The sequence below is a fragment of the Chlamydotis macqueenii genome, chromosome 14 (genome assembly GCF_036417535.1).
Source record: "Chlamydotis macqueenii isolate bChlMac1 chromosome 14, bChlMac1.mat, whole genome shotgun sequence".
Lineage (NCBI taxonomy): Eukaryota > Metazoa > Chordata > Aves > Otidiformes > Otididae > Chlamydotis > Chlamydotis macqueenii.
The window spans coordinates 3,821,157-3,841,177 of record NC_141569.1 but is presented as its reverse complement, the minus strand read 5'-3'; the positions used below and the strand labels follow the sequence as shown (position 1 = coordinate 3,841,177).

At 52.4% G+C, this 20,021-nt stretch overlaps 1 protein-coding gene and 1 long non-coding RNA gene across 3 annotated transcripts in view; both read left to right on the top strand.

The window, feature by feature from the left end:
• Positions 1–18,709, top strand: part of LOC147598962 (uncharacterized) — a 31,612-nt gene extending 12,903 nt beyond the window's left edge. The window contains exons 2-4 of the long non-coding RNA XR_015260099.1: positions 16,749–16,876; positions 16,970–17,127; positions 18,342–18,709. This is a non-coding gene — a long non-coding RNA (uncharacterized LOC147598962). The remainder of the gene's footprint in view (positions 1–16,748; positions 16,877–16,969; positions 17,128–18,341) is intronic.
• The window catches only part of NRG2 (neuregulin 2), a 185,129-nt gene that overhangs the window by 13,962 nt on the left and 151,146 nt on the right, over positions 1–20,021 (top strand). The gene's annotated exons all lie outside the window — the stretch shown is intronic.

Here is a 20,021-nt window from a genome sequence, read left to right as displayed (position 1 = left end):
GTTGATATTGGGTCCAGTCCTATTTAACATCTTCATTCATAACTTGGATGATGGGGCAGCATGTACCTCAGCAAGTTTGCAGCTGACACCAAACTGGGAGGAGTGACCGATATGCCAGAGGGTCGTGCTGTTGTACAGAGGGACCTTGTCAGGCTGGAGAAATGAGCTGACAGGAACTTCCTGAAGTTCAACAAGGAGAGGTGCAAAGTCCTGCACTTGGGGAGGAACAACCCCAGGCACTAGTATTTGATGAGGGCTACGCCGCTGGAATGCAGCTTGGCAGAAAAGACCATGGCCACATCTGGAGTGCTGTGTCCAGTGCTGGGCTCCCCAGCACAAGAGAGACATGGATAGACTGGAGAGAGTCCAGTGAAGAGCCACAAAGGTGGTGCAGGGAATGGAGCATCTCTCATGAGGACAGGCTGAGAGAGCTGGGACTGCTCAGCCTGGAGAAGGCTCAAGGGAACCTTACCAATGTATATAAGTACTTGAAGGGAGGGTGCAAGGAGGATGGAGCCTGTCTCTTTTCTGTGGTGCTCAGAGACAGGACAAGAGATGGTGGGCACAAACTGAAACACAGGAGGCTCCCTCTGAGCATCAGGAAACACTTTTTTTTACCGTGAGGATGACTGAGCACTGGTTGCCCAGGAAGGTTGGGGAGTCTCTGTCCTTGGTGGTATTCAAAACCCACCTGGACACAGACCTGGGCAACCTGGTTTGGGTAGCCCTGCGTGAGGTACCCACTGGTTGGACCAGATGACTTCCAGAGATCCCCCCAATCTCAGCCACTCTGTGATTGTTTGCGGAAGGCCCAGGACCTCTTGCCCATGTGATTCTCAGTTGCCTGTAACTTAAGGCCTGAAGACAGCTGGCGACTTGGTGAGTAGGTGGGTCACCCCGGTTTGGGGGCGTTGGGCTGCGAGTTACTGTCTGTGTAACAGGGGGCCACAGACCCTTGCCCAAAGGCAACTTTGGCAGCTGGGAGTCTTAACGCCCTGTGCACGCTCTTGAAGACCATCTTCCTGCCATGCTTGACACTCTCCCAGGGAAGCCTCAGGTCACCGCCATCCTGGGAGGGCTGAGGACCAAACTCCCTGGACTGTGTCTGAAACCTGACAGCACGTGTCCCGGCAAGACACCGCTGTGCCCCCAGACCCCACCATCCTGCCCAGCCCCCTCTTGCACGTGGCCTATCTGGTCCTGACTTGCTTCTCTGAGATGCTCCTTGTAGCCCACCCTAGATCCTCCTAGGATGAGCTGTGCTTTCATTCTAGGTCTTTCTCAAGAGAACGTGCAGTGGATGGGCCAGGCTGCAGAGAGGAGGGCTGGAGGCTGGGAATCACCAGGACCAGCATGGCTGGGAGCCGTTTCTGGGGAGGTCGGAGCTGCTGCAGCAATGGGCTGAGCTCTGCCCAAGCTCTCGCCTGGGCAAAACGGGACCTGGGATAGAATGAGGAGCAGCTCTTTGCCATCTTTGCCAGACTGGATTGTATCTCACAGACTCTTTGCAAAGTGAGGCCCAGAGCCGCATGTGTTGTTGTTGACAGATCTGCCCGTTCCCTGCTTCTCAGATGCCATTGCCTGCTCTCCCTGCTGTGCCTTCCCGTGCAGATCACTGATGCAGAAACAATAGGGTGAGGACCAAGGTGGCAGAGCACAGCTGTCGGGAAGGCTGCTGGGTGGACTTTTTGCCTTTCTGCCTTGCGGCTTGGGGAGCAAGCTGCTTGTGCCAGCACACCGTGTTCTGGGGCAAGCAGGAGAGTGGAGTCCAGCAGCCTGTCTGGGTCTTCTGGTCTGGCTGATGGCCTAAAGCTGCTGGTGAGACCCCTGCAAGCAGCTGCTGGAGCAGAGCGGTTTGTGAAGACAAGCTGTGCCTGCCCCGGCCCTGCTGACCTCTGCTGCAAGCCTGTGGCCTGTTTTCCCAGATATGCTCCATTGACCCAGGCGACAGGCCGAGGGTTGTTTGTGCACTGCCCCATGCCACATCGTGGCCAAAGCAGCCCTTTTCCAGCACTGGGCATGTGGCAGGGAGCTGCCAGACCAGCAAACCGACACTGGCCGCTGCCCGTTCCATGCTCAGCAGCTGAGTCTTGGCAAAGGGTGCAAAACGGCTCGTTTGGGGGGAGTAGGTTGGGGAGCAATGGAAAGGAAGATGTGGTTGTTTTGGTACGTGAGGGCTGCCCTCCCCTTGCCACTGACCCTTCTGTGCATTGCCTTGGGCTTCCTAGGGCTGCTAGCAGCAGCAGCGCCAGGGCTGCTGCCATGACTTCACATCCCTCATGGTGGAGACCGGTCCGAGTCCTTGGAGAAGCCTTCAGAGTCACACCAGTGTCAATCTCCAGGTAGCTGAGCCAGCTCGGAGCCGGGTGGGGTGTGTACACGAAGGAAAAATATTCTGGGAACAACCTGGGAAACGGAGAAGCCACCACCAACTAGACCTGTACAGTGTTGGGTGACCTTTTTTCTCCCTCAAGCAGTCCTGCTCAGAGGGAACTGGAGGACCCTTGCTGTTGAGATACGGTGTGCAGACGCTCAGCAGTACGCGTGCTGTGTGTCAGAAGCTGCATGCATGGGTGTTTGTGGTGGGGAAATGAGGCAGCTCTGCCACTGCCTGTTCCTAAACCAGTTACAGTTCCACCTGGCTGCTTACCCAGTCAGTGGAGAGGAGGGCACCATCCGTCCTGCCTGTGGATGTGGGGCTATTTCCCTCCCCTCCCCCTGCAACCAGACACTTGCACAGCAAAGCTTGCAGCAAGGCAGGCGTCACTTGCACTCCATCAGACGTGGGTGTCTATAAAAGCCTCTCTGGGATTGCGATTTGGTGGGTTGGCTGTGCCACGTGGTCCCTCGTAAGGCCTGTGTTGCTGAGCAAGTGGCATTCTACTTATTTTTGGCACTAATAGTCTTTAGTTAATACATAAATTCAGCTTAAATTCTGGATGGAAAATAAATCCAAAGCGGAGGCTCTGCTAATAAGACAGCAGACACTTTGGGGAGCTGGGATGCCTGTCAGTGGAGCGGTCACGGCTGCTGAGATCTGAGAGCAGCAACATGCACAGGCACAAGGTCCTTAAAAGTTACCGTGAGTTGTCGGACTGAATTACAGAAACGGTAGACAGATGGCCGAGGTGAGCTCTAACTTTAACAGCGGAGCTGAACTCAGCAAATGCCCCAGTGAGATCCCCAGGCTCATGCTGGTGTGGTGAGAAAAGGAAGGAGTCAGAGCATCAGTTTAGGTCTGACCACTGCGAAACACCCTCCTCTCTGACAGTCTGCTGAAAGGTGAGGCTGGTCTGAGGTCCTGTGTTCTGCTTCTTTCTTGCTGACCGACAATGTGCACTTGCAGAAGGCCGACCGCATCCTGGGCTGCATCCCCAGCAGCGTGGCCATCAGGTCGAGGGAGGGGATTCTGCCCCTCTGCTCTGGTGAGACCCCACCTGCAGCACTGCATCCAGTTCTGGAGCCCCCAACATCAGAAGGACATGGACCTGTTGGAGAGGGTCCAGAGGAGGCCACGAAGATGATCAGAGGGCTGGAGCAGCTCTGCTGTGAGGCCAGGCTGAGAGAGCTGGAACTGTTCAGCCTGGAGAAGAGAAGGCACCGGGGAGACCTTAGAGCGGCCTTCCAGTGCCTGAAGGGGGCTGCAGGAAAGATGGGGAGAAACTCTTCAGCAGGGCCTGTTGTGACAGGACGAGGGGTAATGGTTTTAAAATAGAGGGAGGTAGATTTAGATGAAATATTAGGAACATTTTTTTTACACTGAGCGTGATGGAACACTGGCCCAGGTTGCCCAGAGAGGTGGTGGATGCCCCATCCCTGGAAACATTCAAGGCCAGGTTGGCCGGGGCTCTGAGCAACCTGATCCGGTTGGAGATGTCCCTGCTTCTTGCAGAGAGGTTAGACTGGCTGGCCTTTAAAGGTCCCTTCCAATCCAAACCATTCTATGATTCTATGATTCCGTGATTCTATGATCCACTGCAAGTAGCCCCAGGATGCTTCCCTGCATCCCAGTTCATCCCAGGGAGCCTTCACTCCAGATTTGGGGATGTTGAGGGCTCCATCCGAGTTGCTCTGTCCTTCCAGCAGTGAATGTGCGTGGGGGCCTGGATGGGGAAACCCGGCCGTGGTGGCCAAGCGATGGAGGGTGTGGGACCTCAGAGCTCTGACCTTAGGCTAGAACCCTTCCTTCATAGGCTGGTGGTGGCACCTGCAGGAGTGGGAGAGCAGATCCCAGCAGCCTGTCAGAGGGTTTTGTGGCAGCATGCTCCCCAGCACTGTGCCTTGGGGCTCTGTGAGGGGAGCAGAATGGAAGGTCCCCAAGCCTGAATTCACCATGCATGTGATGGCTTTGAGGGCTGAGGCCTGAGAGGTGACCCATTTCCACCTTACGCGGTGGCTTGCTCACCCTGGTGCTTTGCAGTGATGCTTGCCACACGTATGCAGGGTTCTGCCTGTGGCTCCAGCTCTGGAGCCCAGTGGGACAAAGCCCAACACGTGTTCTTCGCTGGAGCCGTGCTGGAGCCATTTTGTGCCTGTGAGCCAGACTGGCAGGCCAAGAGGGATGTACTCACTCCTGTGTCCAGCTGCTTTCTGAGCTCCTTCCCACTTTTATCCATCTGCTGTGAGGTGAAATCCAAAATATGTTGGATGTTTTTTGAGAAATGCCCTGTCCTTGTGAAGAAGCAGCTTTCTAGGGATCTTTCTGGGGGATGCTGCGCTGGGAATGAAAGCCACTGGTAGTCTGCTGGCATGTCCCACTCCTGCCCTTCCCCGCCCTGTCCCTCCTCTCAGAGCTGGGAGTGCAGGACGCGTGCTGCTGGAAAGGGAAGATGTCCCAAGGACCGGGCTACAAACCCCGTGGCTAAGGACTGGCTCAGGCCCTGCTTGCCACCTCCTGACGGAGTCCTCATTGGGTTTTCATGAATTTGAGCTCTTTGCAGAGTTGAAAAGGGATTGGAGGTTAACCAGGGTTTAGAAGGACGTGGGCTTGTCCCGGTCTCTCCTGCTGGCCTGCCTCACCTTGTGCACAAGGGCGGCCCCTGCACGCTCAATATATTAACCCCTTGTCAGGCAGCAGGCAAATTTTAAAGTCATTTAGGCCTCAGAATGACCTTTTTGGGGAAGTTCAGGTCTCTCAGTCGTAGTCAGGACTGATGGCACAGCAGTGGCCTCATAAGTGGGGAGAGTCTGAGGTCATCTCCTTCCCCAGGTTCCTTGCTGTGGATTTCCACTGAACCCTGCTTATTTCCTCTGCAGTTTGCATCTAAAGAGTGACAGGGAAAGGCTCAGTTCTGTCGTTTTTGTGGGCACTGGTTTGCAGTAGCGTTGTTTTCCCATGTTCCTGGTGCAGGGAAGCGGAGACCCGTTCTGGAGCCCCCTGGGGCTGTATTTGTGGCAGTAGGGAAAGCCCTGGCCAGTGTTACCCATGAGTATCCCTGCTTCGCAACATGAGGTGGTAAGGTCCCGGCTACAGCCTGTGTGCAAGATGGAACAACCTTGCGGCTTTGTGGGGGAGCTGTAGGTGGACACAGCTGTTCCTCTCCGATCCCCCACATCTGGGACCTGCCTTGGGGACACAGCATGCTGCAGGGGAAGCTGCAGTGTAAGGTGATGCGGGGGCGGCCCTGGGATGCTCCCCTCTTGGAGCAGGGGCATTGGGGAAGTAAGTGCGCGTCTGGTCGTGTGTTTGTGCCAGAGGCTTCCTTTGGAGACAGAAATGATCTGTGCTGGAGATTGGGGGGGGGGGAGTGGGGGGAAGAAATCCCAGCATCTTCTTACCCAATAGCCGGCAAATAACCTTTTAGGATTGGTCGTTCCTAAGCACAGGGCTGGCCAATGAGTAAAGAGTGGTCCAGGCATGGGCCGGGACATCCTAGCTGGGACTTGTAGTCAGGTTTGTCCCTGTGTCCAGAGTGGACACACGATGGCAAGGCAGAGCAGCGCACGGTAAGGAGCGTTTGCGTGCAGTGGTGAGTCCCGGCTGCCTGAGGCAGAGCTGCATCCATTTGGCTCAGCCTGGCCAGGGGCTGCATCCCTTATCTTCTTGCTCCCCCTGCCACTCTTGCTATCCTTCTGACCCCTTTGTCCTTCAATCGCCTCTGTCCACTGGCCCCGTGTCCCTTGAGCCCTTGTTTTCATGCTGTCTGTGCTGGCCAGGGAAGCTGTGTCCTCTCCGCCTCTTTGTTCTGCACCATGGAGGGGCGAGTTGGTTCTCAACAGGAAAAGCCCAACAACAGCTGTCTCAAGAAAACAGCAGTTTTAGTAAGACAGAAGAAGAAGTATATATAGTGAGTAAATCTTACCTCCCTTCAGATGCTGGTCAACGCGCGTTTGTGCAGCATCACACAGACCCTAGATAGATTTCTCCAACGGTGCAGAGCAGATCCCATCCATGGAGCAAAGCTCTCCCTTTTGGTCATCTGAGCCATTATAGAATTTTCTTACAAGAAAAGAGCTCTCTTCCCAAGGGATGTCCTCAGGAGAGCTCCTGGCTGCACTGTTCAGTAAGGGTGAGGCCACTCAGGTGCCGTAGCTGTGGGGCAGTGGGGGCTGCCCACGGGTGGCTCTGTTGCCATGAGCTGCCTGAGCTTTGCTGATGGCCAAGGCATTTGTGCAGCCCAGCACAGCCTAAAGACCACCTGGGCACACTCAGGTTATAGAGGCATCACCAGCTCCTCACTGCACAGTGGTCTCCTGGTCAGGATCAATATGCTCCTGCTGCTGAAGTGCTCCTGAAATGTGAGGTGCCTTCCTCCAAATATCACTGGTCACTTTGCTGGTGCAGCTGGCTGCTCCAGACTCCAGCCCAGTGTGATGCTGTGCTTGCCCATCACTAAAGCTGAGGGTCGCCATGTACCTCAGGGTCATCCTGGCCTCGGACTTGGCACGTGCTTTCACTTCCAGCAGAGCTCCTGAGCTCCCAAACCTTCCTGCGCTACTGAGTGAGAAAGGGAGTTAGTCTGGCATCTTCTCTGTTTTCATCAAACTGGTTGTGCAGTCACCAAAACTTGGGCTGTGGCTGTGAATCCCTATTTCCTGGGGTCACAGGGATAACTGCCAGTACAGTGATGCATTTCAGGCTGTTTTTTGGTGCTGTTTCCCTGTCCATGGAGAAGGTGTGCTCCCATGGTTCTGCCAGAGACAGTGAGGGAGGAGGCTGTAGCAGCAGTCTTGGGGAGGGAGTGATTTGGAGACGAATGAAGGGTTTGGGGGTTATTTTTGAGTGATTAGAGCATAGGGGGCTGGAGCCATCTCTCATCGCCTCTCTTATAAGCAATATCAGGTCTTCTTGGTGGAGCAGCCTGTCCTGCTCCTTGCTCCTTTCCCAGGTGGAAGGAATGACCCCCCAGATCTGCCTGCAGATGCTGCATTGTGTGAGAGAGCCAGCGCATGGAAACCCTGAGACAGTCGGATTGCTTTCAGCCTCCTGGGGGAAGCACAGTGGGGGACTGGGTGCAGGCATGTGGGTCTGGAAGACGTCAAGAGGTTTGGCTCCCAAAGCAAGGGAGCACAGTGACTGGGATGGGGTAGGAGATGAGCAAGGGGAGGGGGAAACTCCTGACATGACTGGGAGAGAGCAGAGGAGGCTGATGCCGTGGCAGTCTCCATGGTGGCCTCACTCCCAGCTTGTGATGGGTTCAGTTTGGCCACAAAATCAGGGCAGGGGCACAGGGATGCGGCGAGAGACCTATCTGCAGGCAGGGCCAGTCCTGCTCTGCCTTCACCCTGCCTGTGGTCCCTGCTCCATGGGGCTGCACTAATCCCCACTGGGCAAAGCTGGGAGGGAGCTGTGCTTTGATGGAGACAAGGAAAGATTTAGAGGGAATTAGAAGGGATTTATGATGGTGGAGGGAATCACAGTAAGCGTGGCTGGCCTGGCTTGGGTCAGGGGCACTGGGCTGTACAGAAGGGCTTGCCGCCTGGGCAGACACTTGAGGTGTTACTACAATGGTGATGGGGCTGTCCACAATAGTTTCTCCTAAAGCCTCCATTCACAGAGCTATGGGACTGCATGTGAATATCGATTTCCTTGTAGAAGTTTTATGGTGACTGAAATAAGCCTGAGAATACGAACGAGCAAAGCTCATCCCACCAGGAGACGAGTGAAAATGTCCCAGCATTTATTTGGTATCTTTCCTGTGTGCCTGAAATCCACCCCCCAAGCTTGAGCATGTCCAGGTCCCAGTTCTACGCTCTTTTGGATTAGCAACAAGAACCCCCAAGATTTCCGTGTCTGCAGATCTGACCCAAGGTTTCTCCCAGTTAAAGCTTGCTTACAGTTGTTAGACCATGGTATGGTTGCTTTGAAGGCATTCACCATCAGTAGCTCAGAATCTGTTGTTCCAAGGTTTTGTTGTGCAGCATCGTCCCTCCTGCCTCCTCAGTGCTGGCTGAGCGTGACGAGGCAGCATGTGAGATGAACAGGATGCAGTCCACCATGCTGGGACCTCTGGGGTCTCACAGACATTGTCTGTTCCTCTTGACTTGCCTGGACAGGAGGCCAAGGTTGATGGACAGAGATGGTGCTGATCCTGACTGCTCTGATTGCTAATGATTATGGAGAACATCCCAGGTCGGTCCTTGGCTGTCATTGCCAGCTGTGTCTGCACCAGCAGCTGAGGTGAGTCGTTGGAGCGGTTTTGCTTCATGGCTCCAAGGATGCCAGGACGTGGCAGTGTCTGCCAAAACACAGGCAGGAGTCTCCAGAGGATCCAAGGACCTGGAGGGTGGGCGGGAGGCTGATGGCTTCTCCAGCTGCCCTCAGCCTGCTGCAAAGACGCCGCTTTCACCTTCCAGGAGAAAACAACTCCTGACCTGTCAGCGAGATGCTTCTGAGCTCCCTGTGGAGCCTGCTCAAAAATCACAGGGCTTGTTGGTCTTGGCAGGCAGGGGTTTGGGATGCAGCTGGACTGTATGGGGGGCTTGCACCTCAGCTGTGTAACACAGAGGCAGAAGCCATGGGGTGGGTGTCCCATTGCCCAGCTGCTGGGCAGCGGTACGCTGTCATAGTTTCTCTTGTATACCATAAGGAGAAGGCTAGAAACTTGCCATCAGGTGGGAACCATCTCATTGCTGCTGTTCCCAGGGACTCTGCAGTGAAAGCTGTGGCAAGGTGCTTGCCCGAGCGCTGCCGAGAGGCCATCCCGTGCTCTGCTCTCAGCGCTGGGTATGTCTCTGCTCTGTGTCCTGCTGCTTTTCAGGCAGGAGGAGATTGCAAGACAGGAGGGAAGAGGACAGGGGCAGCACATGTGAGGAAGCAGCAGAGAGAGTGTGCTGGTTTTGGCTGGGGTAGAGTTAATTTTTTTTCATAACAGCTACTATGGGGTTATGTTTTGGATTTGTGCTGGAAACAGTGTTGACAATAGAGGAATGTTTTTATTATTGCTGAGCAGTGCTTACCTTACACAGGGTCAAAGCCTTTTCTGCTTCTTACCCCACCAGCAAAGAGGCTGGGGGTGCACAAGAAGTTGGGAGGGGACACAGCTGGGACAGCTGACTGAAGGGATATCCCAGCATATAAAGCTGGGGGAAGAAGAAGGAAGTGAGGGATGTTCAGAGTAATGGTATTTGTTTTCCCAAGTAACTATAACGTGTGATGGAGCCCCACTTTCCTGGAGATGGCTGAACACCTGCCCACCGACGGGAAGCAGTGAATGAATTCCTTGTTTTGCTTTGCTTGCCTGCATGGCTTTTGCTTTACCTATTAAACTGTCTTTATCTCAACCCATGAATTTTCTCATTTTTACCCTTCTCAATTCTCTCCCCCATCCCACCAGGGAGGAGTGAGCGAGCAGCTGTGTGGTGCTTAAGTGCTGGTTGGTGTTAAACAACAGAGTGTAGGAGAGCTGGTGGAGACGTGGTGGGGGAAAAAACATGTGAACCCTTTGATTATTTTGTTTACGATAATGATTTCCCCTGATTCCATGGAAGGGTCAGCCAGGCAGTCTGAATCTCGGAGTGGCTCACCTCCAGGTCATGAAGCAAAGCCTCCCTTGGAGGAAGGGCTGAAGCTAGTGCAGTCCTAATGTGGTTTTGCTTCCCCATGCAGGCTCCACCGAAGACTTGTGTCCACCACAGACAGCCTCTGACAAAGCTCCAAGGTGACAGAGCAATGTCAGATGCTGAGGCTCTGTTCCACTGAGTAAGGGTTTTAGGCTGCGACATGCATTCAGATACCCACTTAACTGCCAGCTCCAGCCAGCTGTGTTTTCCTGCTCTTGGAGGATAGGGTGAGGGATGGACTGACCAAAAATAAATATTATTGGATTTACTTATTTTTTTAATGCTTTATTTGATGGAGATAATACAAATGAGGCAGAAATTGGGCTGCTCAGATAGGCAGTTCTTGTTTCTCTTGCGCGCTGTGTTTTGTGTCTGTGGTTTGTAGTGCTGTGGGACGGTGGGGAAAACCTGGCTCTCCTGTCCCACCGGATGCTAGACATCTCCTGCCACGGCGCATCTCAAAATCCCTCGGCTGCATTGCTGTGAGATTGTTCTCCGGCACAGATACCGATTTGCAGCCTGTGTCCATGCTGTTGAATGCAACCACTGAAAGAGGGTGGCTACCTCTTGAGACGGGTTCTTAGTCATGCCAGCTCTTGAACTGTGACCAGGAGTTGTTTTGTCCCAAATGAAACCGTGTCAAGGAGTCAACAGCATGAGAGTACAGATGCTTATTTTATCCTTGCGCAGTTTAATATGCTGGTATTGCTATATCTTGGTGTCTGGTTTTCAAGAGACCCCCATGGTGCTCAGTGATGTAAATACTGAGCCTTAGGACTTGGATGAACACTTCTTTTGTGGTCACGCTTTGCTGTCCTGTGGTGCTTGTAACCCAGCAAAACCCCCAAGCCCCAAAGGTAGTCTTTTGGGAAGGCAGGGGCAGCCCAGAGTGGGACGAATGTCTCAGAAGCAACATTTGTCAAACTGTGCTCTTCTAATCCTGTCACAGGACATCATGGGTGCTGGGAAGAAGCAACAGCCTCTCCCAGCAGAAGTCTTCCGGGCTTCCTGGGAGAGGTGTGGGAAGGCTGTGGAAACCTCAGACTGGGTCTGCTTGCTACCCTTGATGGCACAGGGCTGCAGGAGGCCTGGAAGCTGTGGCAGGTGAAGGTACATGGAAGGGTTTTCATGTGATGGCTTCTCCATGGTGAGGGCCTTCAGAATCCTTCCCTTCCTGAGAGAGGGACCAAGTTCTGCCAATGGGCTCTGCAGGAGTGGTTTGCTGTGGCCAGGACAGAGCAGGGGCCTGAAATTGACTTTGGTGCTATATGAACTGCCCCCGGGGCAGGAGCTGGCTCTGCTCAGCGTGCTCTTTGGAGCTCACAACTGGAACATACTGTCCTAGAAAACAGTGCGTGTTAGTCCCAGAGTCTCCAAGGCCCTTGCTCCTGCGTAGTGATATCCAGTTGCAGGAAAGTGGAGCAGAAGAGACCTGGTAACAGCTCTGACGTGGTGCCAGCTTGGCTGGGGAGGAAATGGTGAGATCTGCCACCTGCTCTACAGTTGCTGGTCTGAGCCTGGAGTGGCTTTTCCCCACGGGCTCGGAAAAGCGTGGAGGGGGAACCAAGGTAGAGAGGATGAAGGCTGCTATCTCAAGCTGGGCCAAATGGCTTTTTTTCCTATGCCTAATTCTTTTTTCTAGAGCCTAATTAAGGACCAGTTAAGTCACTTGTGTCTTAATTAAGGTTAATAGGCAGCACCTGTTACGTATGGTGGGCCATGATGGTTGTCTGAAATGATCCTTATCAGCTCTAACCTGCTCAATGTGAAGCTTGTTCTTGCCACAGTATTAAGGAGAAATCTGCCTGAGATGAGATAGCTGTGACACAACTAGCGCTTTGTACTGAAATGGACTCTGGGATTAAAATCATACGTGGAAACAAGTGCCTTCCCTTGCATTTGTTTCTAATAGCACAGCTGATGAGGTGAATTCAGGGAACACTGAGAAATCTGGTGCACTTGTCTTTGTTTTTGCTCCACCTCGTGGTACTCCCTCATCTCCCCAGTTTGGAGGAGCTGAGAGAAGCTATCACTTTTGGTGCTGCCCCCTTAGTTTCCTGCTGGTTCCTGGCTGCTGCGTAGCCAGCTCTCACTGTCAGGGCTGTCTCGCTTCTGCAAAGCCTGGTTGGGCACACTGCTGCTGGATCTCCTGAGGCCACAGTTGCATCTTGGAAACTGGTCTGGGATGCAGGAGCAGCCTGGGAACAAGTCTGGGGCCTCCTACATGTCCTGTTCTTAGTCTGCAAGCTGAAACAACCAGGGTTCATTTCAATTGTGGTAAAAATATACATCCCCAATTCCTTTGATGATGAAAGGGTTGTTTAAGTTTTACAAATGCATGGGAAATAGAAGCAGCCCTTCTGCAATTTGGATGGTGTATTTGTGCACAGTACTGTCCATTCCATTGCTTTGGCAGAGCTGACACCAAGAAACCAATGCTTTTTTTTAGCATTGTGCAGACCCCATAAATACATGTATTTTAATCATCACAAGCAATGTCTTCAGGGAAGGCTGCTGACACTTTCCCTTCTAAAACTATGTTTCCTGCTACTTGTGTGATTTCAAAGATGAGAAATCCTGTTAAAAGCTAGCTGTATCCCCTTACATGAACACCAGTGCTGGGAATTTCAAGAGATCATGGAGTATTCAGAATGATCAACTGAGAGAAGCGATGAGCCATGTCCTGGGACAGGGATGAGCAGGCAGAAAGGGCTTGGAAGGACCTGGAAAGGCAGCACCTCTTACAAGGGATTGCCCCATACCTCAAGAGGAAGCAGTCCTGTGAGAGGTGCTGGGAGATTTTGGATGGCATCCAAAATCTCCCTGCAGGCGAGAGAGATTGCTCCCTAAACTTAATGTTCAAGGGGGTCCATAATCTGCAAAATAGATGTGGAAGGGGATCTGGAGGGCTTCAGTGCAACCTCCCACTCATGGTTGCCTGGTGCAAGGTGCAGCATCAAATGTAACTAAGACATCCAGGAGCAGGTCCCAGGCTGAGAGGGTTGATGAAGACATTCACATTGGTAGGCATAGTTCTGGTGTTTGTGCAAAGTCACTTGTAGAACCTGAGGATGTGGTCTGTTAAATCAGGGGAGGCTGAGCTTTGGGATAGAGACCTAAAGGTAGAAGCTGCCGAGCAGACTGGAAGTGTCTAGCGGTGTGGGGTGGTGATGGTGCTAATGAGGCTGTTACTTGGGACACTCTGTCTCCCCCACTGTGACAGATGAGGGTTTGGAGGTACTTGTGACTGGGGGTCCTGCATGCTTAGTTTCTGCATCTCAACAGCAGCTTTAACACCCAAGCTGGAATAAGGCCACTGAACTCCTGCTCAGTCCATGTGAGAAGGCACACTGGTTAGCTCCAGCATCCTGACAGAACAGTAAAATCAGGGCCCTGGCAGACTTGCACACTCTGGAGACACAACCAGTCGCTGGTGCCTCTTGTAAGGCATCTGCCGAGTCTTTCACAGAGGCCTTGAAGGAGGGCGATCAAAAGGTCTCAGCAATCTGGAACTGTTTGGTCTGAGCCAGGTGCCCTGTTCCAGACCTGTCCTGGGGAATGGGCTCCATCCTCCTTTCCCCTCTCTGCTGGCAGTCCCTCTTTGGCCAGCGCTCGCCTGCTCTGTCTGCTCAGCACAATCAGGAGTTGTGCTGGATGCGGCAGCCTGCCCTGCCCAGAGTTGCCAGACACCGAGCAGATGGTTTCCTCCACGCCCAGACAGGGCTCTGTCTACGGGGCTGACATGGGAGGCAGAAGAGATGTATGAGCAGCTACACGTTCCCTCTGCCACTGCCTGCCTTCCCACTGGTGTGCTGTGGCCAGTTAAGGCTTCTGAGGAGTAAAGAGCGGGGTCACCATGTTGGGATGGCTGAGCACATGAAGCCTCTTGGCTCTGTACCAGTTCGTGGGGGCCAAGCGCCAGCGGAGGAAGAGGAAGACTCAGTTGTGGTGTACACTGGGGGCTCTTTTTTTGCAGGGATTGCCACTTACATACTGACCGCGGTGTTTGCCAGCTCCCAGGGGAGGAGGCAATCTGTGTCATCTCACAGCGGGCTTCCTTAAACCTCGGCCTGATTAAGTCGTAGCAATATGGGCTGCCTGATCTGAAAGAGCGTTCCATGAAAAGGGCCAACAGCTAGTGCAGAAATACCCTGTTCAACTGTTTGCCCCTGCAGTCCGGGGCCAGTAACACACAAAATCTCCAGATTCTGACTCCAGCTGAGCAGGAATCTGGAGAGGAATAGTGTCTGTCAGCTACTGGCTTGGTTTGGGAACAGACTGAGTCTGTTGGCCATACACCTGGAAAAGCTGCATTTGAACACTCTGGGTTTTTTTTTCAACCTCAAGGTGTCTGAGGGATTTTGGGAATATCCACTCAGCTTTTGACCTCGTCTGCCCTTGAAAAAGCAGAATTTGTGCTTTCCATGGTGAGGCTGTGGGCTAAAATATCCATGGAGCAGAGAGAAAGGCTGGGCTCGCAGGGTGGCATTGCTATGGAAAGAGGAGGTGCTGTGGCAGGTGCTTGGAAGTTTCTGCTGGATTTATGTGCTAGATTTTAGAGACATTTGTGAATGTGACCAGTGGTTTTCCATCAGCACATTTGCTGAGAGCTGTGTCAGAGGAGGTCTAGAAAGGGAGGTTGATACTCAGACATCTGATGAAAAAATGCTGTATGTAGTTACATCAGAGTTATTTATTCATTGCACAGAGATAAAAGCTTTTTTGATAAAGTGCAGTCATCTTATCTTGTGGCTGTTGTTTTTCTTAGTTTCTTGTGTATTTTAGGGATATATTTAATTACAGGGAGTGACTGATGCTCAGAAAAAATACAGTTCAGGCTGAGCTGCAGTTTTTTCCATGTTTCTTTGCCTTCATACCCAGAAGGCAATGAGCTGGGGCCTCAGTATTATAGAATCACAGAAGGGTTTGGGTTGGAAGGGACCTCTAAAGCCCACCCAGTCCAACCCCCCTGCAAGGAGCAGGGACATCTCCAACCAGATCAGGTTGCTCAGAGCCCCGTCCAACCTGGCCTTGAATGTTTCCAGGGATGGGGCATTCACCACCTCTCTGGGCAACCTGGGACAGTGTTCCACCACCCTCATCATAAAAAAAAAAATCCTGATGTCTAATCTAAATCTACTTCCCTCTATTTTAAAATCATTACCCTTTGTCCTATCACAACAGGCCCTGCTGAAGAGTTTCTCCCCATCTTTCCTGTAGCCCCGTTTAGGCACTGGAAGGCCGCTCTAAGGTCTCCCCGGAGCCTCCTCTTCTCCAGGCTGAACAAACCAAACTCTCTCAGCCAAGTGCAACTTGGAGTTGTCTCTTCAGCATCTACTACCAAGGGAGTTTGTTATATGAGCAGTCCCTGACTCCCATGGCATATGATGAAGTGTGGCTTAATCCCACAGTGCTTGGAGATGACCATCTCCACACTGTATAATCTTTGGCCCAGGTCTTTTCTGGGACCCTCGTAGTGCTCCCTGGCTCTGAGACACCATCAGTAATTGCTGGGGTTTCAGCAGTCCCATATTGCTGTGATCTCAAAGAGCTGTGGCAGCCCATCATGTGCAGTGAGAGAGTCACCTAGGAGAGGTGATCTGATCTCCTCCAAACTCCATCCTGTGTGCAAAAAGCTGTACCTGCAGTATGGATGGATAGTCAGAAACTGGGACCAAGACAGGGAGCAAAGCTGTTGGGCGGTGCAGGTGTATGCAGAGGGAGCTTACTAATGCCTCGGTACCCTCCAGAGATGTTTGTCTGAGCCCTCCTTCCTGTCCATCCCAGCTATTCGTCTTGCCTTCCTGATGAGCATTGCCCTGGACTGCTTGGGCAAGTAGGCCTGAGGAGACCTCTGTTTCTAAGGAGAGGTCTAGTTTGAGACCCACAACTTATTTTGATGTAGGATCACATTTTGCCCAGAGAGGCGGTGGATGCCCCATCCCTGGAAACATTCAAGGCTAGATTGGACGGGGCTCTGAGCAACCTGATCTGGTTGGAGATGTCCCTGCTCCTTGCAGGGCGGCTGGATTGGATGGCCTTTAAAGGTCCCTTCCAGGCCAAAATATTCTATGAGTCTGTGATCTAGGATCTGGTCGGGGGGGAAGCTCCTTCTCCTCTCGAGTTATGTTGGGGTAACCTGTTTCATTCCCCAAGACTCCAAAAGCCTCTCTAGTGCCAGATGGCAGATGTTAATATCTTTCTTGGGATTTAGATAATGACATGTCATGCTGAGGGACCCTTTTGTATGCAGATGCCAGCTGTCACATTCAAGCATGGTGTGGACAACTCTCTGGGGTTTTTTTTTGCTGAGTGTGCAGCACTGAAGGCCATTTGGTCTACCTGGCCTGGAGGTAAAGCCACTCTGGCCTCATGTTGCATTTCTCATCATTCTCCCTGCCTTGGGGACAGGTCAGGCACCAGCAGAGGCTTGATTGCTGTAATCATTTGGGCTGTTCAGAATCTGATGGGTCTGAGTATCCCTGGGCTCTTTTAGGATCCGATAATCCCAACCCCAGCCACACCTTTCTCCAGTCTTATCCCTCTCCTAGGAACAGTTTTAGCCCTGCCGTGTTTATGTCTCTCACAGTCTCCTCCTTCTTTCCCCACAATGTACTAACCATCCTCCCCTGTGCCGAGCCTAGCTCACTGCCTGCCCAAATCTCTCTGCAACTCATCACCGCCAGTGTGTCCTGACAGGTTGGCAAAATTTGCAAAATGAAAATGTCTTCCTCCACATTTTTCAGTTTTGCCACCAAATTTTGACAGAGCCAAGAGCCTGGAGCTGCTTCTGCTGCCCTGCGTGTGCTCAGTGACCTGGAGAGGACCTAGCCAAGTCTCTCCTTAGCAGTTCCCAAGCTGTCCTTTCTCTCATGTAAGTGCTCTTAAAAAATGATCTGGTCCTAAGCAGCTGGAGAAGTTCAGCTCTGAGACTGATGTTTGCCCTCATCTCTTTCCTTTCTTTCAGACCATGCTGCTCTGGGAGGAGAGGGCAGCTCTTGGAGGACACTAGTCAGGAGGAAGACTGTTGAACCACCACAACTCACTTGGCTACTCCGATCCCAAATTCTGCTGTTTTTAAAATAGGCAATAGGCTGGCAGCTGGGACGTGTGAGAGCAGAGGAGGTGAGTTCATGGGAAGAGGACCTTCAGTTTAAGTCCTTGGGGACCAGCTGATGTTTCATTGGGATCTTGTAGGCTTTTTGTAGTAGGTGAGAAGGGTCTGTCCTAGCGTGCAGGGTCTCAGGAGTGTGTGACCCTGTGGGGATGTCATTTGCCTTTCTGGACATACCTGAGCTGCTTGTCTGGTGTCTTAGCTTTGTGCTGGGTTCATGTTTGGAGAGATGTGCCCAACCCATTAGCTTGCCTGGGCCCTGGTTTTTACAGCTAGCCTTCCTAATGACAGGACTTTTTGTTTGCTTCCGCCCTCCTATTGCCTTGAACTCTGTGACCATCTGTTTTTGAATATATTGCTTGGAGGCCAGGCTGAGAGAGTTGGGGCTGTTCAGCCTGGAGAAGAGGAGGCTCTGGGGAGACCTGATAGCGGTCTTCCAGTACCTCAAGGGGGCTGCAGGAAAGATGGGGAGAGGCTGTTTAGTAGGGCCTGTTGTGATAGGACGAGGGGCAATGGTTTTAAAATAGAGGGAGGCAGATTTAGATTGGATATTAGGAAAAAATTTTTTACAATGTGAGTTTTGGAACACTGGAACAGGTTGCCCAGAGAGATGGTGGATGCCCCATCCCTGGAAACATTCAAGGCCAGGCTGAATAGGGCTGTGAGCAACCTGATCTAGTTGGGATGTCCCTGCTCCTTGCAGGGGGGTTGGACTAGATGACCTTTGAAGGTCCCTTCCAACTCTAACCATTCTATGATTCTATGATTCTATTTCCTCTCTCCCCATTTCTAGACTTTTCTCGTGTACTGCTGCAGAAGTGTTTTGGATTCAGCCTTGCTGAGATGGTCACCATGATGGGCCTGGTTTTCTAGCCTTGATTTCAGGGTGGATCATGAGGATAACAGAGCATCTTGCAGCTGATTTAATTTTTGCAGGGATTTGAGTTCCCTGGAGACACTCAGATTAACCATGATTAAGGCCAACAAAAATCTGGTAGCTGATCCTCTGAGCAAAGAGGGGCTGTGTTTGATCAGTAGGTGAACGTGGGGCATCTATTGGAAACAGATAGTTTTGGGTGCCTTACTTGGTCTGTTTTCACTGTCTGGACTGTACTGCACCGGGCAGACCTGCTGGGTGACACACCGGTATTCATGAAGGTGCCTTTATCCAGAGGAGGCTCCATCTGTTCCACAAGGTGTCATGGTTTTCTCTTTAATATCCTAGGGATTGTTTTCAGGCTGAGGATGGGTGAGGAAGGAAGAGACTGAGAATGCAGATGGAAAGGAAGAAAATGCCAAGTGATTAAACGGCTGTAGATGAATGGAGATAGGGCTTAAGAGATTGGCAGTCACCTGCTGGGTGGAGAGATGGAAGGAAAGATTGCATTCATGTGCACCAGGATTGCAAATCCACTCATCTCCCCCTCCCTGTTAAATTGCATTTGTTACTCATTTTTAGCCTTCCCATGTGTAAACTTTCACACAGCTCTGTACTGCACCTTTATGGCCCCATCTGCTGTTTCCATCTCTCAGAAACTCTGCTCTGTTTTGGAGGGAGAAAGCCTATCAAATAAAACTTGTGCAGTCACACAAGCTGTTTGCTGTGCCCGTGTTTTCTTTGGCTGATGTGTCTGCAATGCATTCTTCTATACGCATGACAGTGCGTGCCAGAGTTCATGTACACAGGTGAGGGCTAATTCACAGGTAGCATTGAGCATCAGTGTGTGCCTCAGCAGATGCGATACTTTTGGTGGGCTTTCCTGAAACGTGCTCTTTAGTGAGGGGCTCTAATGCTTTCTGGACACCGCAGCTCACGGGCTGAGGCTGTGGCTCTCTGACCAGGTCTCTCTGCGCTCACCCCGTGTTAGGATGGAAACCCAGTTACTCAGGATGAGCCGGTGTGGGAGGAGAGCTGGCAGGACACGCTGGCCTGCAGGGCAGTGTGTGGGATTGGGGTGGCTGCTGGGGGCTGGCCTGGCTGGGGAAGGTGTGCTGCGCTCAGCAGCACCCAGCTCTTGGGGATGGGTGGCCCCCGATCGTTCCTTGTCCCCCACTAGGTGGCACTGGGAGCCCTGCTATGGTGTCCCAGTGTCCACAGCCACACAGCCTGGCCTGCCCCGAACCCCTCCTCTGCCAGGACCCCCACTGCTTTCCTGGGCAGGGAGCAGGGCACAAAGGGGTCTGCGCATTGCATGCCAGACCTTTATCCACTTGGTTGGCATGTTACGTCGAAGGTGGTGTCTCACATGTGCGCCGTGCTCCTAGGGACTAGTGCTTCATACATGTTATGGCAGAATTCACGCTGACCTTGCCACACTGGTAAGTTGGTGCATTGCACGTGTCGCACTGGGAGTCGGTGCACTGTGAGCGCCCAGGTGAGTCAGTGCATCTCGTGTGTCCTGCTGAGAGTCAGTGCATTGTGCATCTTGCTGGGAGCTGGTGCATTGTGCGTCTCCCTCTGGGAGTCACTGCACTGCTGTCCTGGTTCTGGCTTAGGATACAGTCAATTTTCACCTGAGCTGGGAGAGGAGCTGGAGCTGGTGGCACCTGTGGCTGGGGACAGAGCTGGGATAGTTTACCCAAATTAGCCCAAGGGCTGTTCCATCCCATGTGACGTCGTGCTCAGTGCCTAAAGTGGGGATGGCGCTGAGGGGCAGGTTTGGCAGCTTGAGAAGGAGCTGGGCATCAGGATCCACTGTGAGCTAGTGTACTGTAAATTACATGCTTCAGTATGTTCTGCTATTGGTTTTGTTTTCCATCTCTGTTTTCTCTTCCTCTGTTGTTCATTTAAACTGCTTTTATCTCAACCCATGAGTTTTGCGTCTTTTCTTTATCAATTCTCCTTCCCAGGGTGGTGGTGGTGAGGGGAGAGTGAGTGAGCAACTCTGTAGTATTTTAGCTGCTG